We start from the raw sequence: 23,977 nt of genomic DNA, 5'->3' as shown, positions 1-23,977 counted from the left end.
GTACAGCCACTTTGGAAGATAGTTTGGTATCTTCTTATAAAGTTAAACACACACTTAACATATGATCCAACAATGATGCTCCTAGGTGTTTATGTAAGTATTTGAAAACATATCCACACAAAACTTGACCTAGTTATAGCATGTTTATTCATAATTATCCAAAACTGGAAGCAACTAAGATGTCTTTCAATTTGTGAATGGATAAACAAACTTTGATACATCCACACAATGGAATTTTATTTAGTAATTTTTAAAAATGAGCTATCAAGCCACAAAAAGACATGGAGGAGCTTTAAATGCATATTGCTAAGTGAAAGAAGTCATTCTGAAGAGGCTACATGCTCAACAACTCCTACTATATGATATCCTAAGATAAAATTATGCAGAAGGTAAATAGATCAATGGTTTCCAAGGAGAGAGTTTCAATAGATGAAGCACAGGGGTTTTTTCAGAGTGGTGAGACTGTTTTGTATGATGCTGTAAGGATGGATACATGATACTACTATGCATTTGTGAGAACTCAGAGATATTTTAAAATAGTGAACCTTAATGTATTAAAATTAAAAAAAAATCATTTGAGAGGTCATGCATCTTAGGATGGGATGCAGACTATGATAAGAGAATTCAACTATGCTACAAATGTAGCATACAAATGAAAAAAGCTCCCGAAGGAGATGGGGGCAAGTGCTAACCCAAGTAACTTTGGAAAGGAATGCAGTGCGTAAAACTAAAGAAAAGAAACTGCACATAAGCACTGTACTCTAGTTGATAAAGGTCTTTCCAACAGAGGTACAGGTTAAAAATTCTGATACTGCTATCTATCCAAGTGTATTGGAATTGAACAATTTAGTAGATGGGAAACTTGAATCTCACCACTGTTGGTGTGGGAGTTTACAGATGAGCAAGGGAGAAAATATAAGAAAAAGTCGATAAGTTGGACTTCATCAGAATTTAAAAAGAGGTTGTACAAGAAGGTGAAAAGGCAATCATAGGGTGGGAGAAAATATTTGCAAATCATATATCTGATAAGGAATATATACCTAGAATACATAAAGAAATCTTAACACTCAACAGTAAAAAAAATAAGCCAATTTAAAAATTGACAAAGAGTTTGAATAAACATTTCTCCAATAAAGATATACAAATAGCCAATAAGCACATGAAGAGATGTACAGTATCTTTAGTCATTAAGGAAATGCAAAATAAAACACAGTGAGATACCACTATACACCTAGTAGAATAACTAAAATTAACAAGATTGACAATACCAAGTGTTGGCTAGGATGTAGAGAAGCCTGAGCATTCATACTCCTGGTGGAAATGTAAAATGGAACAACCTCTTAGGAAAATAGTTTGGCTGTTTCTTAAAAACTTTAATACACACATACCATATGATTCAGCCATTCCTCTCCTGGGTATTTACCCAAGAGAAATGAAAGCATTTGCCTATACAAAGACTTACACAAATGCTTATAGCAGCTTTATTTATAATAACCCCAAACTGGAAATAACCCAATGTCCATCAACAGGTGAAAGGATAAACACAATGTTGTATAGAAATACTACTCATACATAAAGAGGAATAAAGATACACACAACAATGTGGATGAGACTCAAAATAATTATACCAATAAGCCAGACAGAGAAGGAGTATATAATGTATGATTCCATTTATATAAAGTTTTAGAAATTGCAAACTAATATATGGCAACAGAAAGTAGATCATTTGTTCCCTGGGATCAGGGAGGGATTACAAAGAGGTATGAGAAAACTTCTGAGGGTGATGGAGGTATCTATTCTCTTGACCGTGACAATGGTTTCACAGATTTATACATATTTCAAAAATTATCAAATTGTACACTTGAAATACATGCTCCTTATTGTATGTTCATTCTATCTTAATAAAGCTGTCTTTTTAAAAGTGTGACTTTCAAGGAAGAATAGGTGTATGTAGACGAATCAGACATTTGAGGAAGCCACCTTTCTCTCACCTTTCTTCTTCCGCAAACAACTGACCATATTATAACGTAACCTCGGGAAAGGCTCTTCTGTCATATGCTCCTGTTTTCAAGGTCTTTTGTTCCAACTGGGTACTCAAGGCCAAAAATCAGTGAAATATATCATAGGATAATAGTCATCTTACCATTTTTAGAAATTGTCATATACTTGGTAATGCATGTTCACATATATTATCTAAATTTTGACCTTATAGGTGTGATGCACAAAGGGTGGGCATTCTTTGATATGGATATTTGTCAAATGAAGGCAAATGGAGAGGAACAAGGAAGTCCAAGATCAGAGCTATATGGTTGTGTAAGTCAGTCCACCTTCTTACTCACCAGTCAGTTTTGAATGATAATAAATGAAGCAGAATGCAGAGAAGGAAGGCTGAGCAAACGGTCTCACTGCTTCTGCTACAGGGAGCCCACTAACACCTTTTAGATGTCATTTCACACACTCATTGTGTTCTCTTAACACAATTACAAGAGATTACATGAATCAATTATTTTCGTTTGTTGTGGGCTCCTGGAATTGAAGTAAACTGAGTGATAATTAATGGCAGTTAACATTTATCAAGTTATTTATAGAGTTAGTATTTACTGCATTATTGTGTACTTACAAGCCTATGTGGTGGCTCCAACCATGATCCTCTCCATTTGACAGATGAGGAAATTGAGGCACAGAGTTTCAGTAGCTTGAGCAAAGTGAAAGGGTTGATGAGTGAAGAACAACTCAGAGTGTATAATTTCAGAGCTTCATCCTATGCCCCATAAGGCATTTTATGTAATATATGTAAATTAAGACATCCCCAGATTGTGCTTTTTTTTTTTTTTTTGCGGTACGCAGGCCTCTCACTGTTGTGGCCTCTCCTGTTGCGGAACACAGGCTCCGGACGCACAGGCTCAGCGGCCATGGCTCATGGGCCCTGCCGCTCTGCGGCATGTGGGATCTTCCCGGACCGGGGCACGAACCCGTGTCCCCTGCATCGGCAGGCGGACTCTCAACCACTGCACCACCAGGGAAGCCCCAGACTGTGCTTTTAATAGATCAGGAAGCCATAAATTCAACGGGAAACTGCCTGCTTATACAATTTTAGGCCTTGCTCCCCTCAGAAGCACCCCCCTTTCCACTGTTGGAGTGAGGCAGTGGGAAGGTTGATAATTGCAAAATGGTAACACAAAATAAAGAGACTGATAGAAAAGAAGAAAGGAGAACCAACCTTCCCAATCACGCTTACCCTTCTCCTAGGCTTTTGTTTTGCTGTATATTCTATTTCTGTCTTACTGGTGCCATGGCCTTTAGAGAGTCATAATTTAAATAAAAAGAGACAAAACACTTGAGTTGCTTCTGGAATCTATTTCTCCATCCTCCTTAATTGTTTAGCAAAGGACTCCACTTTTTTCAGCCCATTGTTTCTTGTTTATCCCAAAGAGGAGAGCCAACTTAAAAAAAAAAAAAAAATCAGTACTTCTGGTTTAGCTACTATCCACATAAGTGGGCCTTTGGGCAAGTCATGTTTTGGAAGGCTCAGTTTCCTTAACCATAAGTAAGAGTGTTCACCTGCACTAGACAGCCTCTAAGAGGTTATTCTAGCTTGCAAATGCTATGACTTCATGTTTCTCTGTTTCTTTCCTAGCTGGTTTGCATACCAGAATTTGAAATTTTCAAGATTTTTTTTGCTCCTTGTAGTGGGAAGGAGTCTTCCTCTCTTCCTGTGCTTCCTTTTGCTATTCTTCTAAATCCTGTGTTCTGAACAAAAGATTCCAGTAGCTCCTGGCTACCCCGTGTCAGAGGGAACCCAGGTTGAATTACAGATCACAGATATGCAAAGTAGTGCTTTGCTTAAGGGCGGCTGTGGAGAGCAAACCGAATCACTCACTTCCAGGAAAACCTCAAATCAACAGGAGGAATTTGGTAGACTGCTGTTCCATCACTACAAAATTGTTCCAGCCCACAGATACTTATATTCCTCCAAAATCTTTCTATTTGAATAAAATTTTACTCTAAAGAAATAAATACTGAATGAGTAAAAAGAAATCCAAAAGTTGATTTTTAGATGGACTTAAATATAATATCATTTTTCCCTTTTAAAGTGATTTTAATTCCTTTTTTGAAAATTTAGGAAATTTACATTTGGTTTTACTGACATTGTGTGTTGAAAACTTCAACCCTAAAACTACATCACATAGACTTTAAATGTTTGTTAAATGAATCCATGAACTTTATTATTTATGTGGAAGTTAAAAAAAAAATCTTAAAATCGGAATGAAGATATTCAGCTCTTTTAATCATATTTGTTATTGGTTTAGGGAGTGATTAATTCCTCATTTTTTCTGTATAAAAAAGAGACTGATATTTTTTGGAATACGATTCTTAAAGTAAAAAAATGTTGTGAACAAAGTAGTTCTATATATTCTACATAAACAAGGAACATGAAGTATAAACCAGAAGACACCAACTGAGAAATAACAGGGCAAGTTATCATCCAAAAATACAATTAGAAAGTAAAATTAGAGTAAATGTTACCCATCCTTACCAAAAATTAAATAAGGAAAAGATTAGTAGCATTTTTAATTTTAGAGACATAATTTTTTTTTTTTTTTTGGCGGTACGCGGGTCTCTCACTGTTGTGGCCTCTCACGTTGCAGAGCACAGGCTCCGGACACGCAGGCTCAGCAGCCATGGCTCACGGGCCCAGCCGCTCCGCGGCATATGGGATCTTCCCGGACCGGGGCACGAACCCGTGTCCCCTGCATCGGCAGGCGGACTCTCAACCACTGCGCCACCAGGGAAGCACTAGAGACATAATATTTTATATGTATGGATGTTAATCCACGTAAAATATTTTCTTATAAAAGAAATAATTTTATTTTTTAAGGGAGAAATCAAAAAGTACAGAACTATATGAAAGTAGCTTTCTAGACATTTTCTATAAACACTCATACAGTTTTGCTTAAATGATATCATATGGTACTGGTGCGACTTGCTTTTTTCCACTCGAGAATATGTAATGCTCCTCTCTCCTTTCACCACATCTAGATTTGGTTAATTCATTCTATGGTTGATAACATTCTACTTTATGGATATACTGTAATTTATTTAAGGAATCATCTCTTAATATACTTTTCTATTTTTACAGTTTTTCTTTATTACAAAGAAGGCTAAAATGAAATTCCTTCATGTGTATCTTTGCTCACTTGTGCAAATATATCTGCAGTTAATCTCCTTGAAATGCTGAGTTCAAGAATTTGAACATTTAAACTTTGATAGATATAGCTAGATTGGCCTTAAAATGTTCTCCCATGCAAGAGGGAAGGGATATGGGAACAGATGTATATATATAACTGATTCACTTTGTTATAAAGCAGAAACTAATTAAAAAAATTAAAAATATATATATAAACTTGGCAAAAAAAAATGTTCTCCCAATTCACACTCTTATTGAGAATATATGAAAATTCCTGATTCCTCTGCCTCTCACCAACAACTGGGCGGTAGTAATTTTTTTCATCCTTGTCCAGCTAATAATATGTGAGACAACTGGTCGTTTTAATTTGTGTTTCTTTAATTGTGGGTGAAATTGAACATTTCTCTTATGATTATTTATTACATGAAATTTTTCTCTTAAACCACTTATTCCTCCCTCTGTCCACTTTTCTATTAGATTATAGGTAATCTCTCTAAGTTGCAAGATAACTTGCATATTAATAAAATCAGCTTTTTTTCTGTGTTATAAAACATCACTCCCTGATCTGTTGTCTTTTCATTTTGGTTATATTGCTTTGTAGAGTGCAGGATATTTGACTTTTATTCAGATGTCACTGATCCATTTATTTAACAAATATTTATTGCATATTTACTATGTGCTAAGGACACAATGGTGACCAAAACAGATGTTAAAACTGCATCGACCTTAATAATCCAGTGGAGAAGCAAACATTGATCAACTAATAAAAAAGCATATAATTTCAAATAAAGGGACGGTAGCAAGAGCAATCTTTTCCTTTCTAGCTTCTGGATTGTACAAGCTGTATACTTTATACACTATAATTACGTTTTGGGGATTTTTGTTTTGTTTTGCTAGTATATTTAAACAAATGTGGAATTTATTTCAGGAGAGAAAGTAATGTAGAAATCCCACTTTTCTTTCTCTCTCTTTTTTTAAAACATGGTTAGGCAGTGTGCCGTTTATTAACTGGATTATATCTTCCCCAGTGATTAGGTATGCCACATTTATCATATCCCAGTTATTACTTGAGTGTATTATATTTTTGTAAATTAGTTGCTCATTTAAATTTTCTTTTATAACTCATCTTGGGTATTCACACTTACATAATTTAGTGACAATAAACATCTTGAGTCTTCCTATCCATGAAACAGATAATGCCTTCCCATTTATTTAAGTCTTCATTTTTTTCTTTCCAGTAGAATTTCAAGGTTTTTTTTATATATATTGGTCTCCATTTATTTTATTTACTGTTCAATTTTCTTTTCTAACTCATAATACTATTTATACACTTTGATGGCTTGTTTCAAAGATTTAATATTCCCTTTACTTTCTTTGACAGTTCATAGCACTTGTAAACAAAAACAGTTTTCTATTTCTTGGGATGTATCTTTCTCCAGACTTGATTTTTATATCATTAACCTATCATGTTTCTTTCTTTCTTCCTTTCTTTCTTACAGTATTTTTAATCGATGCCAACATTTTTTTCCCCCAGATTACTGTCATTTGAGGAGTATGGCTCTATATAGACTTTCTTTTGGTCAGAATATGGTGTACATGGATTCTCAGTGACTGCCCACACCTCCTCATCTGGGCCCTTTTTGCAGATTCTCTTTGGTTTGAAGTCTGTATGCTAAGGGTTTCTGTTCTAGACTGTGAATTTCTATCATCAAAGGGAAACAGACCAGAGGCTGAATCAGCTATGATTAGTGGATTAGTTCTGTTTTCTTCTTCTGTAATAATCTTTTAAATCTCCTCACTTGGATTCACTTTCCTAGTTAGAAGTTTATCCTCTTCCTTTGGGGCATGGTCATGAATTTTAGATTTGTTTTCCCCCAATTCAAGGAATAGAAGACATCTACTTCCTTGGAAAGAAACGGCACTAAAATTTCTTTCCCAGCCTCAACCGTCCCCACCAAAAGAGCAGCTCCCATCATCCCCTTCCCATCCCTGGAGGCTGGAACATGAAAGAATACTGGAGGAAGGATGTTTAAATCGGCAAAACCTTAGGGCGTTGGCGCTGGCAATATTACTCCACAGTAGATGTCCACAGGAGATCCTAAGAAACCTGAAAAGGCTTTGACTCTGTTCTTCTCTGGGCCAATAATACCCTGAGAGGTCTTTTTTTTTTTTTTTTTTTTTTTTTTTGCGGTACGCGGGCCTCTCACCATTGTGGCCTCTCCCGCCGCAGAGCGCAGGCTCCGGACGCGCAGGCCCAGCGGCCATGGCTCACGGGCCCAGCCGCTCCGCGGCATGTGGGATCCTCCCGGACCGGGGCACGAACCCGTGTCCCCTGCACCGGCAGGCGGACTCCCAACCACTGCGCCACCAGGGAAGCCCGGGAAGCCCCCTGAGAGGTCTTAATCATATTTCTTTTCTCCTTTACTACCTCTGAATAATCCTACTTTGAGCTGATTTCCCATCTTCCTGCCAAACAGAGAAAAGTACAATTGCCAGTCTTGGTGGTTCTTCTAATTTTGGTTACACTCTAGAAGGGCCTCTTTGGGTTTTCTCCCCTTGGTAGAACACACACTCTCCCAGACACCTTCCCTGCCAGTGAAGGATGCAAAAGTGAGTTATTCAGAAAAGAGCCCTTTCATGTGTTCCCTAGAGTACTGGATCCAGAAGAGTGAGATAAGATCTGTATCTCAAGATTCCCAGTACCTCTGTCTTCACACACTTTATCAAGCTTATTTAAGGAACATTACAGAGATTTCTTTGCTGTTGTTTGTTTTCAAGTTCTGGGAGAAGAAAAGAATTATCATCTTGGAAATACCCTGCCAACTTCTCCCGGACGTCCTAAGGATGACAGTTTACATACATCCAAAGAGGGCTACCACTCATGCCTCAAATCCACATAATATTTATTTTTCAATCATTATTTCACTGAATTTATTTGTGAGGAGGGAATGCTTATTCCTATTCATTTCCATAGAAGGGGGAACTTCCATGCTCATTAAGTCAAAGTATGGAAGAAAGTCTTCCAAAGACTTCCTTCCTTCCCCCTTTCACATTTCTCTGAAAGAAGATCAGTTTTCCTAATCAGTGAATCTGGAGGGGAAAAAAGAACCAAGCTTGGAGGCTCAGCCTCTGCTGAGTGCTGAGTTTTCTTTCAATTTCAGGCAGCCTATGCTCAGGACTCACATACCTATGCAGCTGTAGTTTGGGAAGACTTTTTTGGGTAAGTTTGTTTAATTAAATAGACAAATGGGTGTTAGCAGCCTAGATCTAAGACTTGTTTTCTAATCAGCTTATTTTTTTCCCCAGAGTTGATGTTTCTCCATCATGCTCCTATGTGAATCTTTCAATTGGTCCCTAACCCAGGGGTTTGGGAATGAGCAAGAGTGTTAATCATCATTCCCCTAAACCTCAACATGCCCTGCTTTACTCAGGTTTGTAAGATTTGTAAACCCAAAGAACAGAAAGTGCCCTTTCCCTTTGCCCAATCCAAGAATGTCATCTCAAAGATAAAGACAAAACCCTAATTTTAAAAGTATACTCTCATGGAGCACTAGCGACTAAAATATAGACGAACAAATGCTTACACTATTGAGAAATAATGAATTTTTATTTCTGTGAAAGTCTTTGCACCATTTCTTGTCCACGCTAGAGGTTTGGAGGAATTACTGAAATATATGTCCCTGCAACATTGGTCTTTACTGAGAGATTGGTCTTTACTGAGACCTTTTCTAGTTCAGCAGCCAAGAGGCAGTTTTAACTTCTCTCCACCATTTACCTGCAGTCATAGTACAGCACCGTCAGGTGAGGCTTGGTACCTGCTGCGAGTGGAGGGGTCAGGATTAACAGGCTTCCACTGTTACTCTAACTAACCAAGAGAGAGATTCGAAAGCTTGTCTACTTGTTACTCTTTTGCAAACAATAGATTTTATTTATTGAAATTGACCAAATATGGAAATTTGACACTTGTACAAAAAAGATATTTTAAATTAAGGGCAAACTTTTAAAACGTGGACATCCAGTTATAGTTTGTGTACCCATTTCACCCATGATAATTTGTCACTGAGAAAATTCAGGCAGACGATGACACAAAAACCCTACTATGCAGTCTCAGAACAGCCTGGAAAGTGACACCAGCAGCAGCTAAGAATCATTTATTCCACACGGTTTGGCCACAGGAAAACGCACTTTGAATATCTTTTACCCACTCAGAGGAATCAATCTGACTTCTGCTTCCCAATCATAGTTTCAGAAATTTTGGGTTTCACAAGGGAAAGAATCTTCCAGAAACTAGCTTTTCACTTGCATATAGCTTCCAAACTCCCATATTCCCATCAGTTTCAATGAAACTCAGGTCTTAAAAATGTCCAAATTAGGGAATTCCCTGGCAGTCCAGTGGTTAGGACTCTGTGTTCTCAATGCCAAGGGCCAGGGTTTGATCCCTGGTCAGGGAACTAAAATCCCACAAGCCGTGTGGTCTGGCCAAAAAAAAAAAAAAAAAGTCCAAGTTAAAAAAAAAATTAGTTGAGAGAAAAGAAAGGCATATCTATAAATAACTGCTTTTTCTGATTTAAAAGAAAATAGTGCACGTTCACTATAGAAACCTTGAAAATTAGAAAAGTAAAAAAAGAAAATAAACATTATTCACCATCTTATAACCACAATTACAGTAATACATTTATGAATTTCTACTGATTTTTTCCCCTTAAGTACTTTCAAACACATATGTAATTATAGCAAATCTGCTCTAGTTTTGTATTTTTATGAGCATTTTACATTTTATTAATATTTATTCAGAAACATCATACATGTTGACTTCATACATTCCTTCATATAAGCAAGAGGATTCTAAATTTTCAAAGCTACAATATCCCAAACAGAGAAATTCACAGAGAAAGTGAATAGACAGTTCAAAAAGGAAGGACAAGAACTAGTAAACAGTGACATGTACAAATTTACATGTAATAAAAAATGCAATTTTAAAAATAAGGGTTCATTTTTACCTAGAAATTTTGGTAAGGGAAATACTTAAATCATTGTATCCAATGTTGACAGATAATTCAGTAAAAGAAAATAATCTTTAAAACCATAAAAATTTTAATATATTTTAAAGACCTAGAATTCTAACTTCTAGATATCTATTTAAAAGAAATGTAAGGAAGTCTACATGCTCACACACACACACCCTGTAGCTTAATTTACAATAGTGAAAAAAAATTTTGAGACAAAATAAATATACAAAAGTAGGTGGTATTTAACTGTAGGATGGTACACCGAGGCTTTGTAATATTAGGTAGACATTACAAATAGATATAAAGTTTATGTAATAATTTGAAAAAGAGATAATACAATGGAAAGCAGAAGCACGTAATCATATAAAAACATGCCTCTGAAGAAAGAAATTGCTCTTAGCTAAGTTTGGATGGTGGGATTATGGATGTTTTTTCCTTTTTCTTTAGTATTTCTTTTTCAATACCATTTTGATAATTTAATCTTTAACTTCCTGGTGTGTTTATGCAGTCTTTAATAGTAACTGCAATTATGACATAATCAGAGGAGTTGGGGAGAAGAAGAAAAGGAGATAATAATTTCTCAAATACCTAAGCATCTGCATACACTAAAAATGACGGAATGCTCTCATTTCACTTGCCATACAAACTTCAAAAATTTGTGGCCAAAACAAGAGCCATTTTTTCTCATTTTTTAATGTTAATTATCATAAATGCCTCTTTTATTCTTGAATGTAATAAAAGCTCACGGAATGCCTGATGAATTGACCCCAGCTGTGGATTGAGGCGGGGGTGGGGTGGGGTGGGGTGGGGTGGGGGGTGGGTGGGGGGGGTGGAGAGGAGTCATTTTCATTCTATGTGACAGTACAACTCTCTAGAACGACTTCCAAAATAAAACCAGCAGCTAAAACAATATGTGAACTGGCCGTGAAGGTAACTAGACTGATCACACACTACCTCAGGATCCCCACTCTCCTACTTCTTTGTCTTTCTTAATCCAGATCCTGGCACAGAGGTAATCAATAAATAATTTATTGGATAAATGCATTAATTAATGATTGAAGAGCAGTGTCTAGACTGGTCCATTTAAAACATGGCAGGTAACTTCTAGTGTCTGTTAGGAAATACTGAGTACAAATTCCATGTTTGGCAATTGTTTTTGAAGGGCTGGCTGCATTTAAAAAAGCAAACACCACCAAATGATCATAGACCCCAGTCTCTAGAAACTCGGGCAAATCTCATAGGCCAGCTTGACTCCTAGCTTCAAACTCAAAGTCTCCTATGATCCCATTCAAATTAATGACATGCTGTGTCCAGTTATTAATTATACAGCTGTTCCAAGAATGGCTAATGGCATTGCATAAATTGCATCCTCAAGGAGATTTAGGTCCTTCTGACCCACCCTTAGTACAGCACTGACCAGATTGTTCTTCAGTGTAATGTTCCATCAAAGTCAATGTTGCAAATATTAAGCATTCTAAGCCTTCAGATGGGACTTTTGCTCATGATTAGGGAACATGAGAAAGCCTAAGTACAAAGTAATTTGCAAGGTAATAACAATGTTTCTGACCCAGGTGATAGCTCAGAGGAAATTTAATTGGATAAAATTACCCCATTCCAAGAATAATACTTTGTACTTTATGTCACAATTATCATGTGAAGAACTTGAAGAGAGTTATGAATATTTAAACATCAGAACTCCATTTTGAAGGAGGTGGAATTAACATTACTTTACTGAGCCCAGAGAGGGATGGTTTCCTTTTCCAAAGCACACAGCAAACAGTCAAGAAATAACCCCCAATCTGCAGTGGCTTAATATTAGGACTATTGTTCCACCCTTTTGGAAGCTTTTCACTTCCATAACATATTACAGCTTAAATGGTAAAAGCCCCCCCCCAAAAAGGGGTTTTTTTTCAGTGTATCTTATAACTGCCACGCAGGAATGCATTTCCGATTGTCAGAGTCAGAAAATACTTAAATCATTTCTCTTGAGCCCTTGAGATTTTAACTGGGAAAGTTCTGTTTATAATTAGTTTGCCTTCCCCCTTTCAGCTGTAAACATTTGGCATCAGCAGAATCAAATACAAAATTCACAAATCACTGGGGCTGGGAGGAATATCAAAAATAGAACCAAGTCATCCTGATTTCCAGATGAGGAGCCTCAGGCCCGGAGGTGGGAAGGATGGATAGAGGTCTCTGTTCAAATAATGAAGAGACTCTTCCATTGCAGAAATGTCTCTAGTTGCAGGGAATGCCCCCACGTAGCTCCCAAGGCCCTTACTACATCCTTAGTTTGCTGGGCAATTGAGCATCTGAGGTTGAATGGATGTAAATGATTTTGTGGCCAGGCATAAAAGTGAAACTGATAGCAGAAAATCCAGCTTTTTAGCTCAGTGTAATTCAATGTAAAAGATATATCAAATCAGAGCTCAAGTTCTGATTTGACTGTTATAACAACCATCAATAGCCTTGAATGTTACCAAAATGAAAGAATGTGTACAAAAGCATCTAACCCAGTGCCTAACATAGAAGAAGCCCTCAATAAATGTTCCCCCTCGTGCTCATCCAGCCATCCAACTCCTTTGACCCCTCCTGGAGCCTGAGATCTAAAACTGCTTGATCCACATATCTATATGTACTTAAATACTGCAGAGCAGATTTTGTTTGCATTTGCAGAAGCTTCAAGTACTCTATCAGGTGTTTCTTTAAAAGCTTATAAATTATTCTTTAAGCTTTCTTTTAAAACAAATAAACACTGAAATGAATATGTGTGCATTAAAGTTCATAATCAATAAAGTATGATCAGGAGTGGAGTTAGAGAAAGTGTATACCCACAAATGAGTTGGACTAACAGCTGTCACAGGAGCCTGTGTTTGGGAGGAAGGCCTGTAGGTCCCCTAAAGATGGAGACCCTCAATTTTTAAGTGACCCCCCCCCGACCCCAGTGAAATTCCTGCTTTGGGGAGATGAGTGAGACTCTATTTACACAGAAAGTGAATTCCTGTTTCTATGTGCTCAATAAGCCCCGGGGGAATCAGAATACAGGAACGGAAGTCACATTTGTTGTTGTTATTGTTGCTTTTGTTTTGAGCCTACCTCTGCAATCCAGACGACCAATGACTCACATGAAAATAGGTTTTGATGACCCAGTGATATTTCCTTTATTACACTATGTTTTAAATATCTGCCCATCAATTACAACATTTGAAATTCTGATGAGTAATAAAAATATGATGACAATGACGGTGATGATGAGTGGGTAATGTGACATCTGCTTAACCGCATTTGAAAAATAGAAACCATGACAAGGCTGATCAGCCTTGCTGTTCTCTTTTGGAAGATACAAAATGTCTAATATTTAAACCTTGGTCCCTCCCTCCCCCCAACATGACAGACTATTCAACCCATAATCAAAAGATTTCACTATATTGTAGGAAAAAATATTTTGGAAGTGAAGCTATGTCTTTAATATTTCCAAGTAAAAGTATTCATATCTGATAAAAGCAATACTTTTAGATATGTCATATGCAAAAAGGGTCCCATATAATTAGAAGTGAATTTAGACAGAAAGACAGAAAGATGAGATGTAAAAGCAGATAATTAGTGCACTGTTATAATTAGCAAATACTTCTCAATCCCATGGTAACTGTGCTCTGAAAAGGACTCCTGCCGATTAACTAATATTTCCTGAAACAAGTTTTGTTCTCTCTCTTTAAATGGAAAATTTGAATTGCTATCTCCTTGAAAACCATGCCATAATATCTCATACATTGATTTATGTCTATGTTATAGTTTTTTTAAATGCAAAAAAAGGTATACTAACTGTAAGAACAAATATTATATTTGTAGAATGAAAGATTATAATAAATCTATATAATAATCTTGTGTTCTATAGCTAATTTCAAGCATGATCTTTCAAAAATAGATATTATTTGTGCAACAAAAAATAACTTTGAAATCAAAGGAGCAAACATTTCACACTGAGCATGGTTAATCAGTTCAAAATGTCTGGACGCTAGAAATAGTAAAACTTTCTGGAGATAGGTTCCAGAAGTTCAAATATTTCTAATTTTATAGTAGATGATAGGAGAGAAAGAGAAAATAACTAAAAAATTCAACCAAAAGGAAATGTTTTCTCATTTTTTTTTCAGGCCCTCCCTCCCAAATATTTAGCATAATGAAAGGATGCAGTTACAGAGATGTTCTTCCACTGATGCCACAACTCAGTACACAGCCTTTGATCCTAACCAGTTGTGTGACTTTAAACTGTATCTGTGAAATGGAGATGATAATAACATGTCCTCACAGGGTTTTGGGGAGTAAAGGAAGATTTTAGGCATAGGGGTGGTGCATGCTTTGCAAATTGTGAAATATTTTCTTAAACTAGGGACAAAAATTAAATTCTCAATTTTATCCCCGGACATCAAAGACTTGATTAGGGCAGACAATTAATGTCACACAAATAACACTGTTCTAAACAGAACAGTGTAAAACCCAAAAGTTGGCAAAGTTTTACCAATTACAGGCAATAGGACCCAAAAGTTATTCAAACACTTTTCAGTCAATCTCAGATTGTCTGGGACAAGCAGTGACATATGGTGACATTAGTGAGAAGGGCAACCTGACAGCAGAGAGAAAAGACCGATTTATGAAGTTGGCAACAGACCTGCCTTTTTATCACTATCCCCAAAAATGTCAGCGACAATGAGAAAAGCAGGTAAACTATGAAACTGTTTTTGGACCTCATGTGTTATTAAAAGTCTCCAAGAGAACAGGGGTAGGATAGTGAGGGTGGCCTTGGTGTCTGGGTTAACTGAGTGTCTAAAGTAACTCAGTTAAAAAACAGACAAACAAACAAAAATAAAGTAACTCAGTTAACTGAGTGTATAAAATAAGCCTGAGCAGCTTCTCAGCTTACCTACAACAATTATTCAGATTTTTCAAGAAAATATTCATCCAGAGGGGAATCTGTTGTGCAATTGAATGGTCCCCTAAACACAGGGATGAGAACAAACCTGATTATTGCTCACATTTGTTCTGGCACATACAAGGTGTGATAGAATCTCTAAGACCACTTACTGTTCTCCGGAATCATTCTCAACTAGTAAGTACATTAGAGATTATGCAGTGAGAACTACCCCATCCTAAAAAGAACAGGGTTTGTAGCTTTTTAACTGTGCCCATTTCGAATGATTGGGGTGGAAAGGTTTTGATAAACAAACCCAAAGAAAGCGATAGGCAAAAAAAAAAAAAAAAAAAAAAAAAAGTGCTGATTAATACCAGCAATAGGAATAGACATTTTTAGAAAGTGTTTTTTAATCAGCTCCCCGGTATGGGGTTAACCAACTGTGTCAGCAGAACTAAATTACAGACTCATAGGAAAGGAAAAAGCAAATTAAAAGAAGAGAATTTTGAAACACATTCAAACTCTTCCTTCTTGGGGTAAAAAGCTTCAAGCACTGAGGAAGGTTCATTGGTTGCATTTCAAACAAATAAGCCCTAAGCATTGAACGGGTAAGAGTATCCGAAAATATGTAATACTTTTCGGTCTAAATTAGCTTAGGATAAAAAAGGGTGCTGGCCAACTACCACAGAAATGCAAAAATATAAAACTAAAGTGAGTTAAATGCTCAAAGAAAAGGCAAAAAATGGTAACTGCCAAGTCAGAGAACTAACTGGCTGTGAGCATTTTGTTCTTACCGGGTCAGGGGCGTGGTTGGTCCCATGTCAACAAGGATCGCTGGTAGCGCAGTATAGCTGGGAACTTAAACATGGCTGTTTGACCTTCAAAGCAGTGGTTTCCAGAGCATGTGAAGCTCAACCACACTCCTCATCGTCCTGGGATACTGATTTAGAATCACGGTAAAATGACAGTTATTAAAAGAGCCATAACTATCCACTTCCAACTTTGTGGTTTTTAAGTTCTTAAGTATTCTGGTTGTGCTAAGCAGTGCTTTTTGGTTTTGATTTTCCTTGGTTTTGAAGATGGTCAGGTGTTTATGTTGTTTCAATAAATTATTATTTCAACTTAATTCCATATTTAGGAAAAACAAAGCAGAATAAAGGCTTCCAGTGAATGGCATTTGGTTTGCTGAAATATGTAACTACTATTGGACATAAAGAAATGAAATCTAGGTATAAATTATATCTCACTCTACAAATTCAGTGTGCAATGCTACACAGAAAATGTGAAATCAGGGAACTAGAGAAAGTGTCTCTAGAAGTTGCCTGGCCAGTGGAGAAAGAATTAAGTGTTTTAACCTCTAAACCACGCTAAAGAATATTCAGATAAAATCAAACGGTAACAAAGATTAATCCTATGCTTTAGACATCTTTCTGTTTACTTTAGTTCTTTCAGGTGTACCTTTCAACAAAGACCTAAGTTGTCATTTTCAAACCTTGAGAGTAATATCTGGAGGTTACAGTGCCTGAAGGTATTAAGGAATTCTTCTGACACTTGATTTCCCTGTAGGAAGAATCTCAAAAGAGGGGGGAGTAGAGAGTGAATAAATTGAAAAAAAAGGTCCAAAGTAGAAGCATTTATGTTTTCCTTCCTTGGAATATAAAGCACAGGAGTTTCGGATTTCATCATTTTGAAGGTTTTTGTGAGAAATTATTGTCATTTTTACAGAATCTAGTATAGTTTGCAAAAATTGCATATTATTATCTAAAATTTGGGCCTTACAAATATCTAAAATTGTAGTGATTATATTTCAAAATGCAGTCATGTAAAATGGAAGCGTCATATAGTTCACCAATATCAGCAAGTTTGCAGTTACAGGTTTACAAGATACAATCCCACTTGAAATACCGAAGCTGAATTATAAAACACTAATGATTTCTTCCTAAAATGAGTGTTTATTTTTTTCCAAGTCATTAGTGTTCACTTCTTTCTCTGCCAAATGCCTCTTCTTTGTGTTCAGCGTGTGATATTTGTTGAACAGTACTTGGTCATGCTGAACATGGCATATTGAACAGATTTAAAATGACCTTTGGTCACTGCTTCCCAAAGTGGGGTAAAGATGATTTAGGAGCATGTATCCAAGCAAATTATTTTAAATGTATTATTGTATTTATTGTATGCTGCATTAGGAAAGATACAAAAGAAATCCTATGGTATAAAGTTTCATTTTAAAATACATTTATGTGTTTTATTTTAGCTGAAACTATTTTTTAAAATGAACAAGTAAACAGTAATTCAGAGGGCATTAAACAGGGCAAAACCCCTATGGTTATGTGTAAATGGCTGAAGTCAAGGCAGGGAAACATTGCTTTAGGATAACCTTCTGCCATCCAACTCCGAAATATCAACCTTTTAAAAATTTACTGTGAAATAGGTAATATTGCAATGTCTTAACACTAAACTTTTTTTTTTTTTTTTTTTTTTTTTTTTTTTTTTTTTTTTTTTTTTTTTTCTGTACGTGGGCCTCTCACTGCTGTGGCCTCTCCCGTTGCGGAGCACAGGCTCCGGACACACACAGGCTCCGCGGCCATGGCTCGCGGGCCCAGCCGCTCCGCGGCATGTGGGATCTTCCGGGATCGGGGCACGAACCCGTGTCCCCTGCATCGGCAGGCGGACTCTCAACCACTGCGCCACCAGGGAAGCCCAACACTAAACTTTTTTGATCATTATGAAGCTACACATTTTCTCTGTGTCTAACTTTATATACAGAATCATCACTAAATACAAGAATCAAAAGCAGACTTACAGAACAAAATAACATAACCAATTCATTTTGCAGATGATTAACTTCTTCAAATGCAAGCAGCCCGTTAGTGACTGAGTTATAATTTGCACCCAAGTGTACTCAGTCTCAGCTCTGCTGCTGAGCCTCACAGCCACTGCCCAGAATCCTGGCTGGGAATATTTGTAAGTACAAAGAGCTTTTTCTAATAGAACCGATTTCCAAAATTGTTCTCTGTTCCAGCCTACAATCACTAACTAGTTGAGAATAAAATACCGTATAGTGCAGTATATCACAAAAGTCTGGGCTGAAATCCTCAAAAGATTTTAAACTAAAAGATATGTGAATCAACAAGCCCAGTGCAATGGGCTTGTCACGAAAGCTAGGCTAGAACAGAACTAAGGTTTAAACCTGAAAGGGTGTTAGGCTATTTTTTGTTAATAGTCAATGAGTTAAAACAAAAAAACAAACAAACAAAAACAGTAAACTTCACAGAGTTTTGACAAAATAAATGCAGATGGCTGCAGATAATAAGCCTACAAGCAGGTTTTCTGTACCGAACACCCAAATCAAGGCAAATTTCAAGGTAACAGAAAATTTTAAATGAAAGGCTAAAAAATAATCAGGGAATGGGGAAAAACAGGTGATAAATAACTGATTTGTTTTCGGAGTCAAATTTGAAGCTAAAAATAAAAATATTTCAGAATTAGAAGTGACCACTCAAAAAGATATTTTGCCCATAAATGATACAGGATGCCTTTGCAAAGGGTTTGGTAGCCTGGGTCTTAGTTGTAGTGGGGTTCAGGAAAGCAGCGCTAAAGTGCTGTTTTTGTAAACTTGAAACCTAAACATCTCCATGAGTTACGATATCTGTTTATACTCTAAGAAGCTCCTTCTCACATCCTTAAAAGGCAAGCTGCTGTGGAGAGACAGAGTTAGAGGGGATGTTGTTTTTAATCCTGGGGTAAATAAGGCCTTGAACGTCCCGGCTCCTGCCCTGGGTGACCTGGACCAATTTTCTGCTTAGGGTCACTCAGTCACAGGAAGTCGAAGCAAAAGGCCTGAGTTGTTTGTTTGTTTGTTTGTTTGAGGGTTGAGGGTTGGTTGGAGAAAAGCTGAGCCTATGAGACCCCAGCAGCATCACCACCAAATACAAGCTCTCCTTTGCTTCTTTCTCCATGCTCTGTGGAAGGGTCTTCACAGAGCAACAAGTTCCCAGCCTGCTGCTCTCAGAAAGGGACTGGTGATGGACTCAGGGTTGGGGCAGAGGAGGAGGGAAGAGTCACCCCCCAGCTCCTAAACTCACTCACACACAGCCATCAACTTTACACTGCAGCTGCTTTTGACAGAAGATACAGAGGCACTGACCTCCAGTGATCTTAGGAAATAAGTCGGAAAGCCTTCTTCTGTAGCTGTGACTTTTTTTTTTAAGTGTTGGGGAATATATATATATATATATATAAAGAGAATTTTGAGACACCCAGAAAAGAGAGAGAAGAAATTGGATAGGTCACTTAAACTCTCTCGGTCTCATCTTGCTCATCTGTGAAATGGGCAAATGGAACTAAATGCCTTGACTTAGCCCAAACATTCTCTGGTTCTTTATGGTGGGGAAGGGGCTGTGAAAAATGGGCCCAATGCAGACCGATCATTTCACCCTATTTGGGATGGTAACTCGCACTTCCCAGGATAGGATGGTCATTTCTGCGATGGCCTAGGGGACATTTTGTAAGAGGGTTGTACTGTTTGCCTCTGGCCTTAGTTCTCACCCCCCCACACACCCACACACCCACACACACATTTTCTTTTACTTTTCCCCAAAGGAATTGTTTGCGATTGAACAAGTGGAAGCATAAATAGCTGCGGAACTATTTAGGAAAGTCAATATGCAATTATGCAAAAGTCTATGATAAGGCTCCCTCGGAAGCAGAAAGCACCCAGGAATAAAGAGCGCGTTTCTCCTTCCCTGGCAAGGCCGTTGTGGAATGGCTGTTTCACTGTGTCCTGGGGACGGACAGGACTGGATCTGATTCCATCTCTGTCGCTTTCCTTGACTCTGTCTTTCCGTTACTGCCGCTCGCTCTCTCCCTCCTTGCGTTTCTGTCGCCGTCGCTCTGCGCCTCTCCCCTTTCCTTCCCCCTCCCTCCCCCCCGCTCCCCGCCCTCCAGGCCCAGGGCGCGGGGTCCGCCGCCTCCCTGGGTGGTGTGAGCGCAGCGCGCGCCGAGCGGGCGGTGCGGCCGGGAGAGGCCGCTGGCGGTGCCTCCCCCTCCACCCGGAGGCGGAAGAAACCGGGAGAAGGAACCGCATCCATCCCCACACAGTTCTCCCGCGGCCGCTAATCCCATTAGCGCACCTGAAATAATAACCTCGGCCACAGACGCGCGCTTGTTCCAGCCCCTCCAAGGGGTCGCCGCGGGCACAGGGGGCACTGGGGGGCCTGGGTCCCCGAAGGCTCCCGCGTCCCAAACAGACTCGCAGAACACACTCGGCCTCGGAGGCGGAAGCGGGAGACGGGCGGCACCCCGGGGCTCACGGCGCCCTTGGAAGAGCCGTCCAGGAACGGAGGCGAGAAGCTTCCAGAATTAGGCTAATTGGCAAGGGGCTGCGGGGTGAGCCCGTGTCCCCGAATCCTGATGGGGAGAGAGGCGCCCTCGGGTGCTCAGCCCCAAGAACCGGCAGACAGAGCCCGGTACCCCGAGTCGCCGCGTCGGGGTCCGCGGGTCCTTCGAGCTCCGGCTCCCGGGTCGCCACCCCTGCGGCGCAGACCTGACCCCCCTCCCTCCCTCCGGCAGAGGCTGGGGCGAACCCCAAAGGAGACAGGATCGCGGTCTAGAACGGTGGGAGGGGGGGCGCTGGCAGGAGAGAAAACCTTTGGCTCCTTCCCGACGGTTCGGGGTCCCCAGGGAACACGTTTCCCCAAACCTACCCTCACCCCCCACCCAAACCGCGGACCCCGAGCCCAGCCGGGTGTGAGCAGATTGGGGTGCCCCCACCCCGGGCAGCGTATCCTGCCGGGCCCTCCACTCGCCCCGAGGAGTGTGCGCCCCCGGGGGTGCAGGCAGGCCCGGGGCTCTGGGTGGCTCGGCGCCGCGGGACCTGGCACCCCGCCACGCACATGCGACAGGACAGCCCCGCAGAGCGCTCAGCGGAGGAAGGACCCAGTCGGCAGAGAGGCCCGGAAGTGGCCGCAGATCTGCCCCTAAATGAAGTTATCCTAGATGAGCTCGGAAGAGGGGAGCTTCTCAGGGCTGTGGGCTCGGCTGTGAACCGATTTCTTTGCGGCTTGTACGTCGATTTCTTTCATTAGTTGTAAGTTTTCAAATTGGCCCTTTCTCGCATAAATCGCCTGGAAACAAATTATGATTTTTAGCAAGCGTAACCAGAGTTTGACGTTAATTTTTTAAAAAAGGACAAGGAAAGATGATATTTATTTTTCATTTTCAAAATAAGGGCACGGAAAGGTACCTTTTCAGATATTCACAAGTGAATAACTACTCAGCGGGCGTCCTTCAGTTTCTTCTAGTTCTTTCCTTCTCTGTTTTTCGCGCTACTAGAATTCTTTCTGAGCTGCAGAAAGCCTTCGATATTTTTCTTATTCATTCGATAACCCAATGAAATGTTAAAATATTTATTTTTGAATAATCAGTACGATTTTTGCCTGAAGGTTTTCACAAAATATGCCCCTTTATACAGTCCAGCATGGATGCTAATCGTGACCAGTCTGGCTCATCCTGTTGCTTCAAAGGTAAACGTTTGCGTTTGGTGACTGGAAACTTTCCCCAGCACTCAGTACTTCCACTACTAATTTAGAATTTATCAAACGCGTGAATACTTATGATTGGTTCGTCTACGTTTTCCCGCTATTGTTAGTAGGGTCTTTGTTGTTGTTTTAATCTGGCCCATTGGAACCATATGGCATCTTATAAAATAAACTTTCACAATTCAGTTGATTATGCTGAAGTTGAAAAGACACCCACCACAGCCATCACCACCGGCATCCCCCATCCCCAATCACCGCCATCTCTGCAGACCAACTGAAACCATCCTGTTCTTTTACACTGCAGTGCAAGCAGTCTCACTGCTTTAAGTAGTCAGTGTCAGCCCAAGTTCTCTGACATACCCATATTTAACACAATATTTTAAAGTCATTCTGACATAATGCCACATCAAAATGTATATTTGAAGTAGATCATTGAAATATATCTGTGCATCAATAAAATGTCCTAAAGTTGTCTTCTTTTCACTACTGGGTTTTTATTAAAGAGCAACCTAATAACTAGTCATGTATTAATAGGTGTTTTTCTTTTTTAATGCAATAGGAATGTTAACTTCAGGAAAGCAGATAAACAGTTTTAAGAGGCTGGTACCCAAGTCTATGTCTCTTCCACCAAAATCAGCTTGACTTCTCCATATTTTATTGGTGTGGGCTTTATCAGTTCTCTAGAATAATTGTGATTATTCAGGAAATATGTTAATATCAAACAGAGGTCAAAGTTAGCTTCATGAATTTTTTTGGTACAAAGCTTCCATAATGCTAGAGCTCCATAAATATTTTTTAAATCATAACAAAAAATGTATACAGTATTTTTAAATGTTTAAGAGAACATCAAACAGTCTCTGTTACACAAAGGCATCTGACTGAGTTTCAGCCACACTTTCTCCCACATGTGGTCTCCAAGTGAAAACACTGAAGTTTCATATTTTCATCTAATAATGCCAAACGAGGAACTGCACTAAAATTTTTCTAATTACCAATTTCATTCTGTCCCTCCTAGAAGTACTTTTCTTGATTACTGAACAAGATTACGTTCTGAATTTCAAAAATTAATTTGTACATCCTGGATTACCTAGGCAGTAGACACATTTAACTTGACTGTCAAGCAAATTCACACTCAGAGCCAAGTAACTGCATGCACATGCACGTGCACACACACACACACACACACATATATTTTTTTCAGAGATGCCAGGCTTGTCCCACCATCTTTTCTTTTTCTTCCCAAACTGACTCTGTGCACCCGCACACATGCACAACTGTATTAAATGTAGGTTTTAGCCTTGTGCTTTAGTCCAGTGGTTGAAGTGTGCCTATACTTAGTATAATGTCCTAAACTTGGATTTGAACACACGAGTAGGCCACAAAACCTGTCCTGTGAGTCTAAGTTGGGTCCTGTGGTCCTCTCCTATTACTTACCAGCACCAAATCACCCCCCCTCCCCCAAATACTGGACTAGAAAAAAGTTTCTTAAATCATAGAGACTGTAGTTTTTCCATTGTCCAGTAGACGGCACAAAAGATCAAGCCTTCAAATGTTGAACAATCCACCAAAGCTATTTGGTTTAGTTTGGAGTGTGTTTGAGTGTACTGTTCATCTTAAACAGTCAGCCAGCCTGTGTTGTATCTGTGAAACAGAGAAGCATCCCCAAACTTAAGAAAGCTCCACAAAGTTTTGAAATGTAGCGATGTGAAAAAGATTTGTATATCTGCTCACCAAAATGCTGCTTCAGATAACACAGCAACTGTTATAAATGAGGAGTTTGGAGGGAAATGTTACTGAGAAGTTTATTATTTAAGTTACCTTTAAAGAAATTAAACTGAGAAAAAGTACAAAGCATTTCATTTTTAATTATCTTCTAACAGATGAAGAAAATATTTGCAACCTGAACCTTCAAAATTCTATATTGGAATTTTGCATGATTTATCTATGCTTTTTATTAAACTTGACACACAACTCAGACCAGAAAATTAAGTACTGTATTTCAAATGGGCTAATGTATACATGCATATATAATACCCAGTAGAAAGGGGGAAGAAATTATCTAGAAATTTTGTGAATAGCTTTTGTGTATATCGGATGATGAAGCCATAAGAAATAACTTAGTTGAAACTTTGCCTCTCCTAAAGCAATGTGTGACTTTGGCTAATATTTATATTTTACTAAAAGGCTTCTATTTCCCTTTTCATCCTGCAGACGCTCCTTATGTAGAAGTAGGGGGAGAGGGTAAAGTGTGGGCTAATAACTCATTTCCCAGTTAATTTTATTAAGAATTTATAGCACTGTTTAGAAAGTTTTAAGACAACCATAAATTTTATTAGGA

Source organism: Hyperoodon ampullatus (genome assembly GCF_949752795.1).
Source record: "Hyperoodon ampullatus genome assembly, chromosome: 15".
Classification (NCBI taxonomy): Eukaryota; Metazoa; Chordata; class Mammalia; order Artiodactyla; family Ziphiidae; genus Hyperoodon; species Hyperoodon ampullatus.
This window is presented reverse-complemented; position numbering follows the sequence as displayed.